Source organism: Mustela lutreola, chromosome 10 (assembly GCF_030435805.1).
Source record: "Mustela lutreola isolate mMusLut2 chromosome 10, mMusLut2.pri, whole genome shotgun sequence".
In the NCBI taxonomy this organism is placed as follows: domain Eukaryota; kingdom Metazoa; phylum Chordata; class Mammalia; order Carnivora; family Mustelidae; genus Mustela; species Mustela lutreola.
Genome location: NC_081299.1, coordinates 64,139,818 through 64,156,096, shown reverse-complemented (window position 1 = coordinate 64,156,096; position 16,279 = coordinate 64,139,818). Strand labels below are relative to the sequence as shown.

General features: G+C 38.4%; 1 protein-coding gene and 1 pseudogene across 1 annotated transcript in view; one reads left to right on the top strand and one right to left on the bottom strand.

The window, feature by feature from the left end:
* Positions 1–16,279, bottom strand: part of ST6GALNAC5 (ST6 N-acetylgalactosaminide alpha-2,6-sialyltransferase 5) — a 174,519-nt gene that overhangs the window by 136,189 nt on the left and 22,051 nt on the right. The window lies entirely within an intron of this gene.
* Positions 3,163–4,804, top strand: LOC131809587 (aspartate aminotransferase, cytoplasmic-like; annotated as a pseudogene).

Sequence of the window (16,279 nt, the reverse complement as noted above, 5' to 3'; positions counted from 1 at the left end):
ACGAGCAATTTCAATATACAATGGAAAGTGCAGACAGATTGGCCTGGAGAGTTTTTACTATGAAACACGTTTCTTAAGGCAGTATTAGATGCCTCTTGTATTTTACTGTCTAGCAGCAATGGCTTTAATAAACATGGTAGTACAATTTAAAGTAAGGATACATCAGATTCTTTAAGAAATGAAATGAATATATAATTTCAGAAAACAAAACTTCCATGTCTGAGAACATCAGAGACTTACATAGAATTGTAAATGCATTGAATCACTGATTAAGTGATGAGTGGAGTGATATCTTCATTCTTTCATTAAGAAATGATCATTAAGGGCTTACTCTGGGCCAGATACTGCAACAGGCCTTGAGGATGCAAGGAAGAGCCAGACAAGAACCCCCACCCGTTGCAGAACATACAGATACTCAAAGCAACCTGACAAAGTGTGTCAGGTGCCACATGAAGGGAAGGGGGAGGGCAAGTGGAAGTAAATAGGAAAAGCTCTAACCCAGATGTTCCAGAGGCAATGAAGTCTAAACTAAGATTACAGAGTAGCCAAGCAAAGAGGAGGGGTAAGATCCCAGTGGTCTGGGGGCAATCTGGTCTACTAGTGTAAAAGCCTTCAGAATAAAGAGAGCATGGCAAAAAGGCAATCTGAGAGAAAATTATCTGCTTAGAGCCATGGTAGGAAGGGAAAATAATGAGAATAGATAGTATCATCGGAAAGAAAATTTACTGCATTAAAATCCGATTTTAGGCTAATGGTGCATATGGGAAATGAACCCTTTCATAGACTCGGCAGGTGGTCTCACATGCTGGAAATATTTTGTGTTATCCTCATAAGAATATAATGCACTAAATTAATGTTTTTAGTGTTAACAAGATATGTGAAAATAATTATAAAATAGGAGGGAGATCGGGACCATTTTAGGATTAAAACTAAGGGAACTAAGGATATCCACTTAGCTGCAATCCACTAAGTGAAGCCGAGCCAAAGGCTAAGTTCAAATATCTATTCTGTTTGTCCCAATTATGAGATCTCTCTTCCCATGCTGAATAAGAGGCAAAACCTCATGTAAATGAAGCACATAGTAACCACGAATAGGGTAATGTCGGGTAGATCCACGGGGGGAGTCGGAAGACTTTGTGTTCAGGACAAAGTGAGAGATCGTGTGAGGAAGCACTTAGGTGGTACATGGAAGAGGCCGCCCAGAGTCTGGTGATATAAGAAACTGTGTAGATGGACTTTCTTTCACCAGTGTAGTAGCAGCTAGTGAAAACCAACTCAATGTCTTGTTACCGTCATCCCACGGAAAGGACCCTTGTCTTAAACTAGGCAATTTTGTGGGTTGGTTTTGGCCTTAGCAAATCTGATAGACAGCTGCCTCAATTGTTATTTCTTCAGCTGCCACCAAAGATAGCTGGGCATCTTCAGAGACAATAGGAACAGGGGGCATCACAGAGACTAAAGTAGTAAGATCATGAGTAATAAGATCATCACTGAATCCAAGCCATAGTAAGGATTTTAGCTTAAGAACAACAGAAACCCAGCAACTAGACACGAGAGTTGAGTTTTAGAAAGACGCTTCTGGTGGTAGCAAATTGAAGAAGGCAAAGGAATGGATGGCTATAGGAAGGCTAGTTAGGAAAATGTCAAAGGCGTCAATGGAGGAATGATGGTGGCCTCCTCCAAACAGCTAAGTGTTGGAGATGCACAAAGTGGGTGGCTTCAGGAGGTACATGGGAGGGAACTGGCTGGAAGGTCCCACTAGCATGGTAGATGGCAGAATCCAAGTATGATACCTAGACATAGGATTTTGTAAACTGGTTTAACAACGATTAATAAAAAGTAGAAATAGTAAAGGGTCAATTTTGGGGGGCAGGAGAAGACCGAGATGATGAGATCTATTTTGAACATGTTGAATTAGGGTACCTGTGGGACATTCAAGGGGATGTGCCGAGTAAAGTAGTTGGATATGCAGACCTGCCACTTAGGAGAGAGAGCTGGGGTGAAGACACAGGTGTTTTGCATTAGTTATGCACATTTCTAAGCAAAGGGAGGCAAGTTCAAGTTCCAAACAGACACACCTTACTACTTAAAAGCACTTTCTGTTTATACTCCATCTTATCAATCAGAACTGTCTTCATTAAATTCTTGTCATGCCTGTACTCAACAGTCAAAAAATTATGGGAGAAATACTACATTTAATGATAGTATTCCTCTAAAATTCAACACTTTAAGTGGCATTAATTCTCCCTTCCCATCTTGTAAAGACTTTAAAGAATAATTATCTGATGAGGAAGTTCAAAAGTTCAGATATTATTTTAACTGCTTTTCTCCATTTAAATTCTTCCTTCACCTTTTGCAACTGTCATGAACAACGCTGCACTTTATTTCCTTCATGGAGGAAATGATTCCTGAGAAGTGCTGCCAACAAAAACCAGTGTGAGAAACCTTAATGAGAGTGGCTTTATTCTAGCTCTCGGAAAGCCCACTTTGGTGGGGGTGCGTGTGTGTGTGTGTGTGTGTGTGTGTGTGTCATTTTTCTTGTCATACTCTCCGTCTCAAAAGGGCTTTTAACTCAGCTATATCATTGTGCCATAGAAAGGAATTTTGGCAGGCCATTTTTTTTCACATTGGAAAAAAAAATGTGAAAATTGGAATTTTTTTGTTGCTAGATAGTTTAAATATCATTTGCTGCTGTTCAGTTAAGAAAAAGAGAAAGAAAGGACTCATTGTGGCTTTTCCTCCCACAAAATGATGAATACATTTAAGACCAGAGCATTCTGCTTCCTTTCAAGCAGTTAAGTCATGCTAATTTTCTGTATGCTTATGAAAATGGTAGTTCTGCCACACTAGAGAAGGTACCTTTCTCAATCAACACCAGCTAAAACTCACTGGGCTCTAAGGAAGGATTGCAGCAAATGAAAGAGATGAATGTATCACTCACTCTCACCGAAGCTCCCTGATATGTCACACTAACTGAAACGTGCCCTAGCACATTTATTGTAAAGATTTTTCTTGATAATCCATACACAAACTTCAATCTGCAAAAGACCAATTTAGGAAAGTTGGGTTCTATTCAATGAAAATAACATTTCAATATAGAACAGTAGTTTTGGGGCTAGGTGAAGGTGAGAGTCTCCTCCAGTCGCCATGTCTAGACCAGACCCAGTGGCTCCAGACGCAGGGTGAAAGCTCTCGCCTGTCTCAAGCTCTCCTGCCATGGCGCCTCCGTCTGTGTTCGCCGAGGTTCCGCAGGCCCAGCCGGTCCTGGTCTTTAAGCTCACTGCTGACTTCTGGGAGGATCTGGACCCCCGCAAGGTCAACCTGGGAGTGGGAGCTTATTGCACAGATGACTGCCAGCCCTGGGTTTTGCCAGTCGTGAGGAAGGTGGAGCAGAAGCTCACTAATGACAGCAGTCTGAACCATGAGTACCTGCCTATCCTCGGCCTCAGTGAGTTCCAGACCTGTGCTTCCCGCCTGGCCCTCGGGGATAACAGCCCAGCTATCCAGGAGAAGCGGGTTGGAGGTGTGCAGTCTCTAGGGAGGACAGGGGTACTCCGAATTGGAGCCGAGTTCTTAGCCTGATGGTACAATGGAACCAACAACAAGGATACACCTGTCTATGTGTCCTCACCAACCTGGGAGAATCATAATGGTATGTTTTCTGCTGCTGGATTTAAAGACATTCAGTCCTATCACTATTGGGATGCAGCGAAGAGAGGACTTGATCTCCAAGGTTTCCTGAATGATCTGAAGAGTGCCCCCGAGTTCTCCATCTTTGTCCTCCATGCCTGTGCTCACAACCCAACTGGGACTGACCCAACTCCGGAGCAGTGGAAGCAGATTGCGTCCGTCATGATACGCCGGTTTCTTTTCCCCTTCTTTGATTCAGCCTATCAGGGCTTTGCATCTGGAGACCTAGAGAAAGATGCCTGTTTCGCTATTTCGTGTCTGAAGGATTTGAGCTCTTCTGCGCTCAGTCCTTCTCCAAGAACTTCGGGCTCTACAATGAGTGAGTGGGCAATCTGACCGTGGTTGCAAAAGATCCTAATAGCATCCTGCGGGTCCTTTCCCAGATAGAGAAGATTGTGAGAATTACTTGGTCCAACCCTCCTGCTCAGGGCGCACGGATTGTGGCCTGTACCCTCTCTAATCCTGAGCTCTTTAAGGAATGGACAGGTAATGTGAAGACAATGGCCGACCGGATTCTGACCATGAGATCTGAACTCAGGGCATGCTTAGAAGCCCTCAAGACGCCTGGAACCTGGAACCACATCACTGAACAAATTGGAATGTTCAGCTTCACTGGCTTGAACCCCAAGCAGGTTGAATATCTGGTCAACGAAAAGCACATCTACCTGCTGCCAAGTGGTCGGATCAACATGTGTGGCTTAACCACGAAAAATCTAGATTATGTGGCTACCTCCATCCATGAAGCGGTCACCAAAATCCACTGAAGAAGCAGCACCCGAACCAGCACCACCAAAGCGGCCCTCTGTCCCGTGTGTTCCCTGCCTGCGCCAGCCTTGCTCTGTGTGTTGTGGATAAGACACTCCGGAGGACTAGAACTGGCTCTGGTGAGGTGGCCTCTGGTTAAGGCGGCCCCACACAGGGCAACATCCCTTGTCAAGGAACGGGGGCCTGGGATCAGAGCCTCTTGGGAGGCCAGAGTAAATCAGGTTTTTATTTAAGAAGAATAAAAAGGTACTTTGATCATGAGAGGTAGTTATCTTGCTCCCTCACTAGAAGCCAGAATGTTACCTCTGTCGCTCCTGTGCTTCTGTGTATTGCTTGACTCTACACAAAATCCTGCCCTGGATCAAGTTGTCTGAAGAGCCAACTGTGATTGTGAGTGTTGGCTGTGTCATTAAAACTTGTCATCTCCAAAAAAAAAAAAAGGTAGTAGTTTTGTATTTATAACCAGAAAAATTATTTTTATTCATTATCAAAGCACAGAATTTTTAGTTTTTCACTGAACTCAAAGTGAGATCCCCTCCCCAATTCACAGTTTGAAGAACCATGACCTGACAGTTACTAATTACATTTCTTATTGAAATATTGAGCATGATTCCTGATTTGGACATAATTACACTGTGGCGAAATATACTGCCCTCTACTCCATGTGCCTTCCCATCTACATCTCCTCTCTCCATTTAACTCTAGTTGGGATGGGAGGATGTCTGAGCAGCCTTCCCAATGTGGCAGAATGGCCATTACCACCGTTAACCTGACATTTAGGAGAACGGCTGGACAGTTTGGTTCCAAGATAATAAAAATGAAATGGCTAAGATGGAAAGGGTCTGTTTTTTTGCATGCTCAGGAAATGCCCCATAACTCTGATTCCTGTAAGTGATATCCCTCCACTGCATCCTTGGGCAAATTCTCTACCTCTGCATGAGACAGAAACGTGATTTACAGCTTAACTCTACAGAAAATAAACAAAGCTTTTCAAAGTTTTTTTTTTCCCCCACTTTTAGCAAAGTATAACTTGCATAAAGAAAGATGCATAAAGAAAGATATTATGGCTCAATGAATTTTCACAAAGTAAACATACCCATGTCGACAGCCCCCCGCCAAGAAACGGAACATAGTCAGCACCTCAACAGCCCTTCTTCCTCTGCTTTCATTCACAGCTCCCACCAAGACAAACACTAATCTGTCTTCTCACAACATGGATCAACTGAGTCTATTTTTGAACTTTATTTAAAGAGATCATATAGTTTATATCTTTGTGATTGACTCTTTTCCTTCACCATTAGGTTTGTGAGATTCAACAACATTTTGTGCTGTTGTAGTTGGTTCATTCTTGCCGCCCTATGGCATTCCAGTTTGAATATACCACAATTTATCTGTTCAGATAAAGATGGATATTTGGGGCTATTATAACTAGTTTTGCTAAAACATTCTTGTACATGTGTTTTAATGAATGCATTGATGCCTGTCACATGACTCAACAACTGCAACTGTAAATTTAAATCCCCTCCCTTTGCTTCTCCCACTGAGTCTAATATAGTCCTCCTTTCCCAGTCCTGAAAAGACCAAATTTCGTTAGGACCTCAAGGACATGCATGGTAGACTTTTGCTTTTTACCATCTGGCATTTTTTACCCTTGTTCTGGGAAAAGTACGACTCATGTATTCAGATGGAACTTCTCCCCCCAAACAGGCAAAGAGCGTGTGGCCTGGCTCTAAGCCAATAGAGAGTCACATTCCTGTTTTATTTTTATAACACCTTTTTGGAGATAACATTCATATATTTAATTCGTATACCATACAATTCACTGGTCTAAAGTGCACATTCAGTGTACCTTTCAGAGATATGCAAAACCATCACCACAGTCAATTTTAAAACATATTTATCACTTCAGAAAGAGTACCCTTTAGCTGGCACTCTCCCATCTACCTCCCTCTTAATCCCCAAACCTAAGATCTCACGAATCTACTCAGTTTCTATGGATTTTTCTATTCTGGACACTTCATAGAAGTGGAATTCTAGAATATGTGGTCCCTGGTGAGTGGCTTCTTTATCTTAGCATAATGGTTTCATGGTTTCACAGTTCAGCCATATTGAGGCAGGAATCAGTACTTCATTCTTTTTATAGGTGAATAATATTCACTTGTATGAATATGCCACATGTTGTTTATCCATTCATCAGCTGATTGACATTTTGATTGTTTCCATCTTTTTGGCTGTTATGAATAATACTGCCATAGACATTTGTGCACAAGTGTTTTGGTAGCTAGACATTATCATTTATATTGGTAAATACCTTAGAGTGGAACCGTGGGACATATGGCAACTCTGTATGTAACGATTTGAGGAGCTGCCAATTTTTCAAAATGGTAGCACTCTTTTACATTCCAACCAGCAGTGTGTGAGGGTTCTACTTTCTTTATATTCTTGCCAACACTTATTTTCTGTCTTTTAGAATATAGGTATCCCAGTGGGTGTAAAATGCTCTCTCATTGTGGTTTTGACTTACATTTTGCTGATGACTAATGAGGTTGGGATCTTTTCATGTGTTTGTTGTTCATTTGTATATCTTCTTTGGAGACATGTATCATTTCCCTATTTTTAATTGGAATATTTTTCCATTTTATTGAGATATAAGTGTTCTTTACATATTTTGGATAGAAGTCTTATCAGAAATATGAGTTGCAAATATCTCCTCCTATTTCATGGGATGTTGTTTTACTTTCTTGACAGTGTTCTTAGAAGCATACAAAATTTTAACTTCAATGAAGAACAACTTATTTTTTTCTTTTGTTGCTTGTACTTTTGTTGTCATGCCTAAAAATTCATTGTCAAATCCAAGGTCATGCAGATTACTGTTTTCTTCTAAGAGTTTCATAGACTTACATTTACAGGCATTTTACATTTAGGTCTTTGATCCATTTTGAGTTAATTTTCTTATGTGGTGTGAGGTTAGTGTACAATTTCATTCCTTTAACATGTAAATATCCATCCAGTCATCCCAACATTTTTTGTTGAAAAGAGTATTCTTTTTCCATTGAATGGTGTTGACATCCTTGTTAAAACCAGTTGGCCATTGACATATGGATTTAATTTAGTACTGCCGATTACATTTCACTAATACATAGGTATTAGTGAAATGCCAGTAATTCACTGTCTTGATTATTCTTACTTTATGGTAAGTTTTAAAATAGGAAAATTTTAGAACGTTAAAGCCTCTAACTTTTTCTTTTTTTTCAAAATTGTTTTTGGCTTTCTGGTTCCCTTGCAATTACATGAATTTTAGAATCATTGTGTCAGTTTGTGTGGAGACACCACTGGGATTCCAATAGGTACTGAGTTGAATTGGAAGACTAATTTGGAGAGTACGGTCATCTTAACAATATAAAGTGTTTTGATCCATAAACATGTTTTCCACTTATTTAGGTCTTCTTTAACTTCCTTCAAAAATGTTTTATCATTCTCAGAATATAAGTTTTGCATTTTTAAAAGATTTTATTTATTTATTTGACAGAGATCACAAGTAGGCAGAGAGGCAGGGAGAAAGGGAGGAGGAAGCAGGCTCCCTGCTGAGAAGAGAGCCTGATGTGGGGCTTGATCCCAGGACCCTGGGATCATGACCTGAGCTGAAGGCAGAGGCGCCCTCAGCCACCCAGGCGCCCCAAGTTTTGCATTTCTTTTGTTAAACTTATTCCTAAGTATTGTCTAAAGATTATATTTATTTACTCATTTAGAGAGAGAATGTGAATGGGGATACAGTGGAGGGAGAGAAAGAGAGAAAGAATATCAAGCAGATTCCTTGCTGAGTACAGCGTGGGACACAGGGCTCACTCTCACAACCTGGAGATCATGACCTGAGCCAATGTCAAGAATCAGACGCTCAACACACTGAGCTGCCCAGGCTCCCCTATTCCTAAGCATTTTTTAATGCTATTATAAATGGAACTGTTTCCTTCATTTCGTTTTTATATTGTTCATTGCCAAGTATAAAGAAATAGAATTGATTTTGTATATTGATCTTGTATCTTGCAACCTTGCTGAACTCATTTATTAGTTCTAACAGTTTTTAGTGTATTCCCTAGGATTTTCTTTACATTACAGATCATGAGTCCCTAAAAAGAAAGAAAGAAAGAAAGAAAGAAAGAAAGAAAGAAAGAAAGAAAGAAAGGCAATCACAATCACAATAAAGAGGGAACCAGTTAATTTCAGTGTATCATCTTCTAACAATTTTTTGGAGATGAGAGAATAACACCCTCTGACCCTGAGAGAAAATCTATAAAGGAATTAAAAGGAGAAGTGATGTATTACCCTGTTTTCTCAATTTACTGTAAAATAGGACTGGGGGAAAAATCAAGCGTAACCTCTTGCAATTAGAAATAGATTACTCTATTTTAAATGGCCACCTAATAAACACATTGAAGAGAAATTAAAAATTAACTATATAATAAGATAAGAAAGCGAAATTCAAATTAATAAAGACACTGAGGAAAAAAGAAAAAATAGTAAGATTTTATTTGCTGCACCATGCAAAAGGTCAGGAAAACGTTATCCAGTTCAGTAAACCAATGCAGTGGAGTTTCTCGCCAAGCAGCAAATCCATAGCCAGAACAAAACATTTCTCATTCAGTAGATCTTATATTCCCAAAGTACCCTGTTCTCTTGTTACTCGTTATTTCTCAGCAGTTTCTGAATGTACCATAATTTATCCTCATGTTTCCTAGATACAGTGTTTGATGACTGGTAATAAAAGCGCTAAAATGATACTACAGTAGACTAGGAGAATATATATCACCACAGGCTGGCCTGAGTTTTTCCACATAAAAACCTAGGTTTTAACCATACTCACAGTGGCGAATACTGCCCGACTGGATAGAGGTAAACCCAACCCTGGGCTGAGGCCATCTCAGCGCTGCTGGCTCACAGCAGGTGCTGCGAAAGGACATGGGTATGCCTTAGCAGCCAGAACAACCAGGCTCCTTTCAACCCTAAGTGCAACCCAAACAATGGCCAGTATGACCTTTTTCAGTCTACCAAAAGGACTTTAAGGACTAAGGAAGTAAAATATAGCAAATGAATACACAATTCTTTGTGTCCTTGAAATACTGTGTAGCTCTGCTTTTGATAGATATGCATAAAAATACCAAATATTTATTTCCTCAGAAGAAAATGTTGGAATTCATGAACCACAAGCACTTATTGCAACTATTCCAATTCCTCAACCTCCATGTTCTAAAGCAAAACATCTTCTCACTCAAGGCTACGGAGGAATCTCAGAAAATACTTACTTGAAAACCACACTGACATCTAATGAAGCTAATAATGCGCTGACTGTAAACATCATCATATTCTTCCCTAAAACACTGATGTTCTGGACCAATATTAATCCGTAAATCTGTTCACAATTCATTATCTGAATTAATTATATATTCTGATAATTCTCAACAAGCCAGTATTATTAAGCTACAGAAGACATTGACAACAGATGTGTCTATATGTGATTTTTTTTAAATCATGGAGGAAATAAGAATCATGTTTAAGAAAAATTATTCCTATTTTTAAGGCATAAAAATGAAATATTTGAAATGATTACTTTTATCAATTTGCTCAGCTTGGAAACTAAGCTGACCATTTTCTTACTTCCATTTTGTTTGACAGCATGATAGCTGCTTTGATCAGGTAAAAATACAAATATTTCGCTCCACCTTCTAGTAGATTTGATAAACATTTTCTTTTGCAAAAGTATGCTTTAATTCTGGGCTAATATGAAACATTTCTTCAAGTATGGACTATTTCTACTATATTATAATCTATATAACCTTTAATAATTGAAGTTAGAAATATACTAATTGTGAGGGAAACCCTAAGATATAATCATGTAACTTCACATCTCAAATTTCAATACTTACCCCCATCCCAACCCACAGTTATTACACATCTACTACTTACTAGCTTCATAACATTTTATCATTTATTTATTTTTAACTTTTTTGGATGATTGAAGTTTTTTTTTTACATTGAGATAAATTGGATATAATATATATGTAATAATTTATATAATTGATATATAACTGAGACCTATAATTGATATATAATACTGTGTAATTTTAAGGTATACCATCTGTTGATTTGATATACCTCCTTGATTTGATATATATCCTGCAATTATATATATATATATAATACACTGCATATATAATAATATATAATACAGCACATATAAATACTGCTAATATAATATAATATATACCACTATTATAGTATAATACTATGCAATATATATAAATATATATATTTAACACCTCCATGTCACATAGTTATCATTTTTTTGTAGTAAGAACATTTTATATCTACTCTCTTAGCAACTTTGAAGTATATAATATAACATTGTTGACTATAATCCAAGTTTTGTGCACTAGATCATCAGAATCTATTCTCTTCTAACTGTAAGTTCATACCCTTTGATCAACTTCTCCCCAATTTCTTCACCCCACCCCAAGCCCCTGATAACCACAATTCTACTCTGTTTCTAAAAGTTTGGCTTTTTTAAGATTCTTTATCTAAGTGCTATCATACAGAACTTTCTCTGCTTGCCTTGTCTCACTTAGCATAATACCCTCAAGGTCCATCCATATTGTCACAAATGACAGGATTTCCATCTCTCTCATGACTGAGATTCCATTTTTGTGTGTATGTTGTATACACACACCACACACACATATACACAGCACATCTTCTTCATCCGTTCATCCATTGACAGATACTTAACGTTGTTTCCATATCTTGGTTATTCATATCTTAAATAATGCTGCAATGAATATGGAAACAAATATTTTTTTATATCCTGTTGTTTTTTCCTTTGTATATAGGGATTTATATATCCATATATAAATGGGATTACTGGATCATATGGTAATTCCATTTTTTAAATTTGACACAGAGACAGAGTGCACATAAACAAGAGGAGCAGCAGGGAGAGGGAGAGCTAGAAGCAGGTTCCTCACTGAGCAAGGAGCCCAATGCAGGGCTCCATCCCAGGACTCTGCGATCATGACCTGAACTGAAGGCATACTCTTAACCAACTAAATCATTCAGGTGCCCCTACTTTTTCTATTTTAGAACAGCGCTCAAGTGTTCCTTTTCCTCCAAATCCCTACCAACACGTGTTATTCCTTCTTTTGATAACAGCCATTATAACAAATGTCAGGTAATATCTCATTGTGGTTTTGATTAGAATTTCCCTGATGATTAGTGATGTTGAGCATCTTCTCATGTGCCTGTTGGCCATTTGGATGTCTTCTTTGGAAAAATGTCTATGTAGTTTTTTTAATTGGACTGCTTTTTTTTTGTTACTGAGTTATATATATATTTTAGATAGTAATCCCTTATCAGATACATGGTTTGAAAATATTTTCTCCCATTCTGCAGGTTGCCTTTACATTTTGTTGACTGTTTCTCTTGCAGTACAGAAGCTTTTAGTGTGATAAAGTCCCACTTGATTTTTGCTTTTGTTGTGTTGTGTGTGCTTCAAGAACTTGTTGTCAAGATGAATGTCAATAAGCTTTTTCTCTATGTTTTCTTTGGAGACTTATGGTGTTGTTGAAGTCTTTAATCCATTCTGAGTTATTTCTTTCTGAGTGGTGTAAGATAGAGGTCCAATTTCATTTTTCTGCATGTTGTTATGCAGTTTCCCAAACACCATGTATTGAAGGTGTTGTCCTTTCCCCACTGGATATTCCGGGTACCCTTGTCAAATATTAGCTGACTGTACATGTATGGGGCGCTATTTCTGGGCTCTCTGTTCTGTTCTGTTGGTCTCTGTGTCTCTTTTTACGCCAGTACCATACCATTTTGATTACTAGAGCTTTGTAGTATAGTTTGAAATCAGGAAGTGTGATGTCTCCGGTTTTCTTCTTTCTCAGGATTGTTTTGGCTATTCAGACTCATTTGTAGTTCCAAATTTAGGATTGTTTTTTTCTATTTCTGTGAAAAATGCATTGGAATTTTGATAGGGACTGTACTGAATCTCTAGATGGCTCTGGGTAGGGTGGACATCTTGGACACTATTAATTCTGACCTATGAATGCAGAATATGTTTCTATTTATTTATGTTTTCTTCAATTTCTTTCATCAAAGTCTTGTTAGTTTTCACTGTATGGATCTTTCACTTCTTCAGTTAAATTTATTACTGCGTATTTTATTGTTAATACTGTTGTGAACGGGATTGTTTTGTTTCTTTTTCAGATGTTTTGTTATTAGTGTGTAGAAACAACTGATTTCTGTTTTCTGTATGTTGATTTTATATCACACAACTTTACTTAATTTATAGGTAAGTTCTAACATTTTAAAGAGTGCATTAACTGTGGAGACATCACCACCTTCACTCATGAAGTGGCAATACTGACAGATAACACTGTGGAAGGTAAGAGGTTTTTTTTTTTTTCATCTTAAGTGTGGCCTCAATCACCAAGTGACAAGTCACAATGGAGTTCCTATAAAGTCCACAGGGAAGACTACTGGACACAGCAGGAGACAAAGTTTCCCTGCTTAAATTTCTCCCTCGCCTCTTGTGTGCTCCAAACATCTTTGTCACATGGTATCATTAACTACAGCTGGTTAATTTTTGTCATGACTCTCAACATAAAACTCCTTAGCATCTCAAATACTGCTGCCACAGGGGCACTGGCCAGGCAGGGGGTATACTCTGTGCCCTGGAATGGGATGTTCAGCTTGACAGAAGGTCAGTTACCAAGAGACCTCATCCATGTAGCTCCAAAGTAGATTCAAAGCAAACTTTTAAAAGTTTCATGATGATTCAGTTTGTTTCGGCTTCCAGGAAGGTCATGCGGGAAACTTTGGGGATTTCACAGATTTTAGAAAGCCAAAAGGTACAACAAAATTACAGTTTCTGATACAAATGCTTTCCATGATAGCATTGTCTTGAACCTCTTTCAAAGGTAAAGAAAAATTTAAAAGCCTCCCACCCATGACTGATTTGAAAATGTTTACATTTGTATGCCATGACCACATTTCAGGGTTAAAGAAAATCAGAATATAACTAGCATCTTCCATGTTAATGGCTAACATTTCCTGAGTGCTTTTTATGTTCCAGGTATTGTATTAAAGGAGTAACATTTATTATCTTATTAAATCCTTCCAATAACCCATGAGGTAAATACTGTTACTCCTTACACATTCTGGAGGTAATTGAGCCTCAAAAATAATTGATTACTCCAAATCACAACTAATGAACGGCAGATCTAGGACTGAAATCTGGCCTCTGTCTCCAAAGATGGTACCCTTAAGCATTATGCTATAATTTTCCTTTTCTGCCTTCTTTAACTCACCTCTTCTCTCCTTTTACCACTTTGCCACAGTGTGTCATCACGTGATTCCATCTTTCTCTGGTATGAGGGATGGAATCCAAGTTTGTCCATCCATCTGTCTCTCTGTCCATCCCTTCCTCTTTTCCTTCTTTCCTTCTTCATCAACCAACTTCTACTAAACACTCTTTGCCAAGCTATTCTCTGAGAGCTACGTCTTCAAAGCTCAGGCAATTCTTAAGGGCAGGACCTCCTTTTTTTTTTTTTTTTTTTTTGCATTGTGCTATTCCTTCTGCTTGCCATGGCTACGGATATAAATTAAGCAGGGACGACATGAACGATATTTAGAACAAACCCCACTGTCTAGGAACCTCATGTACTTGGGGCTGCAACAATGAATCTGGATGCCCTAGCAAATGATAACTGCTGCTGAGAGTAAAAAAGTTATGGTGGACGACAGACACATGTTGATTCATTTTCAGGAAAGTCTATTTAACAACTAGAGACACCCATTACTCCATTGAATATTTGATCTTCCTCCCTATCTGGACAACTTAAAATGAGAGGTGCCAAAATTTAAATTAGAGGTTTAATTATGGGTGTTGGGGTTATCTTGTGCACTTCATGCTGATCCATTTGTTTGTTGCTTTAAGGACTCCAGGTATGGGAAAGCAGACTTTTTTCTTTGCTCATAACTTTCCTCTGTATCAGCTACAAATGACCCTTCTACTTTAAAAAATATGCAATTGTGTGATTTTGCTTACAGGTCTTCTGTCCTCCCACCTGAGACATTGATTGTTTTATTAAAGAATGAGATTAATTTGGATGGAATATTTAATACACATTCAGATGCTTCTAGAATTGAAGGGAAAATCTGAGACACTGCTTTGGCTCTATTCATAAAGATTTGTATCAGAAACCGCATTTGTCTTCACTGTTTAAAAGTGATGGTGAGGGGTGTCTGGGTGGCTTAGTGGGTTAAAGTCTCCGCCTTTGGCTCAGGTCATGATCCCAGGGTCCTGGGATCGAGCCCCGCATAGGGCTGTCTGCTCCACGGAGAGCCTGCTTCCTCCTCTCTCTCTCTCTCTCTGCCTGCCTCTCTGCCTACTTGTGATCTCTGTCTGTCAAATAAATAAATAAAATCTTAAAAAAAAAAAAAAAAGTGATGGTGACTCCCTTCCAGGGTAAATGGAAAATCACTGTGAATAAAGAAAACCAAAGTCCTAAATGTAACTCTCTCTATTTAAGATCTACCTTATGGGTTTGCTGCATAATGCAAAATATAATCTTTTGAAATAACAGCAACAAACAAAAAAGCCCTAAATAACAATAGTAGCAATAAATGAGACACGGTCTTTTTCTCCATCCTAGTCCATAGTAACACTCTCATGGGAGTATTTTCATTTGAGACTGTCATGTACAAGTTGTGAAATCAAGCTTCCTGCAAGCGTGAGCTTTGAGAGACCTGAGAAATTTTACAACCTTTTAACTACTTACTCAACAGTGTACAAAGCAGAACTATTCTTGGTCCATATAAACCAAATAAACTCTCAGTTGCACAGGCATTTTGACAGGACTTTCGGAAATAACAGACCATGAGTCTTTTCTCTGACCATTGATAATCACTGTCCATGTCAGTCTTAAGCATGTAGGAGCTAGGGACAATATACCTACAATTATTGATGCAACAGAGTTGAGAGTCCACAAATAAACTCTTGTATTTGTGTTCAAATTATGTTTGACAAAGGTGTAAAGGCAATTGGATGGAAGAAGAATCTTTTCAAAATGATGCTGAGATAACTGGATAATATCCAAGAGATAATTAATTTGGACCCCTATGTCACGTCACATACACAACTAATTCAAACTGAATCATAAACATAAATATAAGAGCTAACACTATAAAGCTCTTAGAAGAAAACAGAGGAGCAAATCTTTAAGATCTTGGATTAGGTTACGGTTTTTTAAATATGGCACCAAAAATACACATGGTAAGAGAAAATAAGAGATAAACTAGTGTCATTAAAATTACAGACTATGTTTCATTAGGTTGATGTAAACAAAAACCACAATGAGACAAGGAGACAATTCTTCCCACCCGCTAGCGTAAAATGAAAAAAAAACAATGACAAACACTGGCAAGGATGTGAACACATTTAAACCCTCCTATGTTGTGGACACACTTGAACCCTCATATGTTGCTGGTTGAGATTGTAAAGCTATGCAGCCTCTTTGGGAAACAGTCTGGCAGTTCCTCAAAAGGTAAACCCTGGATTATCATATGATCAAGCAATTCTCCTTCTTGGGAATATTCCCAGGGAAAAAATGCAAGCATGTGTTCACACAAAATCTGTACTTGAATATTCATTATTAGTTATTTTTAATGGCCAAAAAGTGGGAAAACCCAATGTCAAACTGATGAATGGGTAAATAAAATGTGGTATGGCCCCATAGATCCTATTTTTTCTTTAAACTCTAGGCTGTAGGGA